The 5,436-nt window shown below is 38.2% G+C and overlaps 1 protein-coding gene and 1 long non-coding RNA gene across 3 annotated transcripts in view; one reads left to right on the top strand and one right to left on the bottom strand.

The window, feature by feature from the left end:
* The window catches only part of LOC106871957 (cysteine-rich venom protein), a 19,916-nt gene that overhangs the window by 6,899 nt on the left and 7,581 nt on the right, over positions 1-5,436 (top strand). The window lies entirely within an intron of this gene.
* Positions 3,275-5,421, bottom strand: LOC106871960 (uncharacterized). 2 transcript variants are annotated; one of them, XR_008267060.1, is made up of 2 exons: positions 4,320-5,421; positions 3,275-3,646 (listed from the first exon to the last, which is right to left on the bottom strand). It is a non-coding gene; the product is annotated as an uncharacterized LOC106871960 (long non-coding RNA). The 2 variants fall into 2 exon arrangements; XR_008267049.1 differs by having other exon boundaries at positions 5,259-5,421.

Raw genomic sequence — 5,436 nt, 5'->3', positions numbered from 1 at the left:
GCCAATTACACGGATGAAATTAACGTATGCTTAATAATTTTACGCAAAACAGCCTTCAGACTTTCCCTATTAATTTCATCGTCTTTTGAATTATGAACATATTTACATCATAAAGGTTTTTTCGTTGTAAGGCTTTCTTTTTTCGTTGATTTTCAGTTAGCAAGACTTATCGTAGATGGCATAATAAGTCACACCCGGACAAGGTCGGGTTATACTGCTAGTATATATATATATGTCAATGTTTGCTGTGGAAAGACATTTAGGCCAATCCTGTTTGAGAATCTTTCTTAATCTATCCATTGATCTGAGCCCAAATTCGGTGTCACTTTAACATTATGGATAATGTCCATATTGTTTGTGAAGCAGAGATCCAGTATATTATTTGCCCTGATTGGCCACAGCACAGTTTACTCCATGAAAGAAGCATTGGTAAACTAGAGCAGGGGCTCTGCCTGTGCTTACTGGTGGTGTATCATTCCTGGGAGCATCTGGCTTCCAGGCCATCCAACGTGGGGGAAGTTAAAATCAACCGAAAAGAAAATTCTGATGCGTTGTTCCAGTCTGGTGAGAACTTCTCCTATCTTTGCTAGGCAGTCTTCAAACTTACCTGTATGATTTGGAGCATCAGGTGGGCGATATGTAGTATATATGACAATATTAAGTTGTCTTATTTGTACAATTTGAGTGTCATACACTGAATTTTAATATGACAGCAGGACCTGGGGCGTAAGGTCCTCTCGGATGTATGCATCACCTCCACCATGGCTCCTTTCTTTCCAGTCAGAGCGTATGACAACATATTGTGGTATGTATAATTCTGCATCCCCTATATCAGGTCTAAGATGCGTTTCCACAAATGTTATGCATAGAACTTGATTGCATGCAGCAAAGTCTCTCAAAAATAGCTAAAGTCTCATCTATGCAGAGATCACACTTATAGCTTTTGTATGGCTTGGTGTGGGCGACTATGAACCACTAAGGAGTTGAATCAATCTTTAGTTTATTGATATGTTCTACCTTATCAAAGACCTTTCGAAGTCAAGATATCTCACATTTGAATGGTCGACAGCTGCTTCTGATCTTACTGACTTACTTGCGGCAGCTATTTTCACCAGGGTTGGATTGAGCCAGCTCCGACCAACGACTTCCCCACGTCCCTGACGAATGCTGACCGCATCTGACGTTCGTCCATAGTATAGGAGAGCAAGCGCATTGGAAAGCGCCGACGCCGTAATCGTCGTTCACTACTGAGGTCCATGTTAAGAATTTCAGTGGAAGTACAAGTCCACATGTGGTCCCCGATCACACGCATACACACTTTGCGATAGTGTGATCCGTAGCGGCTCATCTTGCCGTTGATTATCGATCGTCGCCGATTATCGGACTAGAAGTAGCCTGGATTCGAAACATGTCTCAACAAAAGCTAAGGGGTGTCACACTCCCAGAGTCTTTCAGCACGCCGGATACCAACCTAGAATTTTTGAGGGCCCATGCTGTTGCTAGCTAGTCGTTGAACCTACACTCGCTTCATCCATCCTTTTGAGAGGTTTTGTTTTTAGTTCTGCTGTATTCCCAGCAAATCTTCACACTCGGCAAGCCTAGTGGACGACCCGACTATGCACAGGTCGTACTGTATTCCATGCTACCCGTAGCACTCATGACGGACCTCACAAGTGACCAGACTAAATGATATTGCGGAAGAGCCCTGCGAAGTAGCCTATCCCAAACAGAAACTGAGTATCGTCCAGTAAGTCATTTTCTTCGAGGAATCTTACCAGTTTCTCTCTGACAATTCGTTTCCTGACCTTGCTGATTTGTTCAGTCAGAGGGACGGGCTCTGCTCCCGACCTCATGGATGAGGGATATAATGTCTTCCTTTAGCTTTTTAGGAGGCTTGCCACTTGTAAAGAGAAATCCATATCCTTTCAGGAGAAAGGTGTAATTCACAGAATCGTGGAATAAATTAACAGAACGGAAAATCGACGATGAAAGCAACATTAACATGTAGTACATGTTTCGCTATTGCAATGTAATTTATGGAATGGTTTATCTCACTAAGATGGTGTTTCATTAAACACACACACATACACACACACACACACACTCGCATACATAAATACATACATATATACATACATAAATATGCATACAGAGAAGGAGAGAAAGACAGTGAGAGTGATAGATAGATAGATAGATAGATAGATAGATAGATAGGTGGGTAGGCTGGTTGGTTGGAAGGAAAGATACGAATCTCCATTCTTTCTGTCTCTCCCTCTTTCTTTCTCTCTCTCTCTCCCTCTCACTCACTTTCTACATCCCCCTCTCACTTTCTATATAATAACACACGCATATACACGTTATTCTTATCAATATGACAACAATATTATGTCCGTTTTTGTCTGTGTATATAGGGAGAATGTATGCATACAAACGCAACTTTCTCAGCACGGTAGCTAAAAGTTCAATGTCAAAGCTATCTTTTTTGGAAAAAGATATTTCTTATTTGAAATAGTTGCATCGTAACTAATATCTTTGACGATTTTGTTGAGAAATGTATGCTCATAGCTCCACCCCTATACACACAAATGTAATACTATTTTAATGTTTGTGTATGTGTGTGTGTGTGTGTGTGTGTGTGTGTGTGTGTAACTGTGAAAGGAAACGCGACATTTTACATAAAGAGAAATATAGGAGAGATGGTTAGATAGATAGATAGATAGATAGATAGATAGATAGATAGATAGATAGATAGATAGATAGATAGATAGAATAGTTTACAAGTGACGGATATTTGTCCTCCTCTTGTTTGTTGTTAACACAACGTTTCGGCTGATATACCCTCCAGCCTTCATCAGGTGTCTGGGGGAAATTTCGAACCGGGGTTCTCATTCCTAAGGCATTTTTCGATGTTATTATTATTATCATCATCATCATCATCATCATCATCATCATCATCATCATTATTATTATTATTCAGGTTACTGCTTGGAATCGAACTCGGAATCTTGGGGTTAGTAGCCCGCGCTCTTAACCACTACGCCATATGTGCCCAGGTTCGAAATTTCCCCAAGACACCAGCCGAAACGTTGTTTGCATCCACCTCATTTATGGCTAGTATTATATCTTCTTCACCAATGTCAATGTAATCCATCCCACCACACACAGACACGCACACATACACATATATTCCCAGAAAGGGAGAGAGAGGGGATAAACTGCGAAGCAAAGTGCGAGTTGTGTTGCAGACAAACAGACTTGACAAAAAAGATAGTAATGATTTCAAAATGGTCGTTTAATATGAAAAGCAAATTTTATAAACTGCGACATCTTAAAAACTGTGAGAGAGCTAAGATCTGTGGTTTAGACTTCTGGAAATATAAAGATTTCCCAAATGTTTGTTACGCTGCAATCAATGGTTAACAGGGTGGTGCCATGATTTATATTAATACACCAAAGACATTTAACTATTGATAGTATAAAATTTTTACAGTAAAATGATTTATCCAAATTTTAAGTTGAATCCAGTGTCATCCATATCAAGTTGACTCTATCATCGTTTCATATTTGTTGGGTGGTTATGAAAACAATAAACTGAGAGCATTTACGTGGCTAATTTCGCTCTAAAGAATATCTACGGACGTTTTTTCTGCAAATTAAAAGAATTCAGAAACTTCGTGAGATATGAAGCAAATTATTTTTAACGGAGTTAGAAGGAGACAAAGTTATAAATAGCATGTAGAATTTTTGACAAAATATTTCTTGCATGGAAATATAGTTGAAAGCTAGCCTTCATCCAACAAAATTTCAGAGCATTATTGGCAGACAGCAATGAGAAATTCAAGAAATGTTTGATGAGCAAAGCGACAAAAAAGATTTCAATATGCATGTAGAAATAGACAAGGACAATGGTTATTTGTAAGACAGAAAATTAAGCAAATATAAAGATAGATAGACAGCAGTTTGGGCAAGAAAATAAAAGAACAGAAACTTCAAGTATTTAAGTCAAATAATATAACAAGAAGATCGCTGTTTAGAAGACTTTGCTGAAAGTATAAATAACATTAAAAAGAGCATTTATATGACAGGAAAAGATCTTCACCTCAAAAGACATAATACTGCTCGTAAAACTGAGGCTAGTAAACTGTGAAATTATTATACTAATTGTCCACTGCAGGGAAGAAATTTGGACAATATATAAAGCAAAGAAAAAGAAGATAGATGCCTCACAGATCTGACACATTCTCAGATTTGGCAGAATAAGCTGAAAAGAGAGGGAAACAAACGCTGCAGTTTTAGAAAAGATGAAAGCCCAAACACACCTTCAGTCGAGAATCAAAGTCCAAAAAGCTATTCTATGTTGTACAATGTACCATAAGTGATTGTCCAAGGCCATCCTGAGAGAAAAGAAAGTAGAGGCCGTTAAAGACGTTTGTGAACTGATGAAATCCAAGAAGAGACCAGAAATATAGGCTTGAATGATACGTGCAAACTGCTCAACACGGAGGAAATTACAGTTTTGGGGTGCCGACGCCGCGATAAAAGAAGAGCACGTGGTTGATGGCTAATGATACAACATTTTGTGAAACACATCCACATTATAATCAGAGGACATTTCAACATCATTCAAGCTTTCTAAATTATTCGATACCTGTAGAATGGAATCTATAACGGATATAGCTAAGTGACCAACTCTGGATTACAGGATTACGTGAGTGCATTTAAAAGATTTTGCTTGACATTTTAAATTTAAAACACTCTAATAACAATAACCATTTTAATATCATTATTTCTAATGAACAGCAAAAGGATATGGAATTTTATTAAAGCTATTATGGGAAATATTCTGCTTCTAAAGAACATTGCAGTATATTCTGCAAGTAAAAGAATCGGCAATTTTGGAGAAATTATGCATTTAATGTGGATAGATTTACAGTTTATTGCAGCTATTATTACAGTGTATTACAGTTTGTGATGGGTTTGTGCGAAGAATTTCCTCACTGCCCTAGTAACTGTAAACAGAACTCCGACCATACGGCATGTCTACCACCGTCGCCAAACTTGATGGAATCAGTGGAAGTAGATAAATTTGATAAGAAATTGATTCTGTTTTTGCATAACAAATATCGGGAAGATATTAAACCTGGAGCCTGTGCTATGTTTCAATTGAAATGTAATGTGGAACTTGCTTTTCTTGCACAGAAATGGACAAACAATTGTGAATATCAGAAAAGTGAGAGAGATAATATTAATTAATGTACCCGGCAAATATAGTTTAGTGCAAAATAGTGGCTTAGCATACGTTCCTTGGGGTTCAGTGGTGAACGCGTCGCATGCCGAAATAGAGTCATTTAATTATACTGATCTATACGAAGGTCTTGCAGATTCATATAGAAATATGGTTCGTAGCACCACTCTCCTCCTTGGATGTGCAGCGTC

This window comes from Octopus bimaculoides, chromosome 1 (assembly GCF_001194135.2).
Source record: "Octopus bimaculoides isolate UCB-OBI-ISO-001 chromosome 1, ASM119413v2, whole genome shotgun sequence".
NCBI classification, from domain to species: domain Eukaryota; kingdom Metazoa; phylum Mollusca; class Cephalopoda; order Octopoda; family Octopodidae; genus Octopus; species Octopus bimaculoides.
Note: the sequence above shows the minus strand (reverse complement) of the source record. Positions and strands in the feature narration are given on the sequence as shown.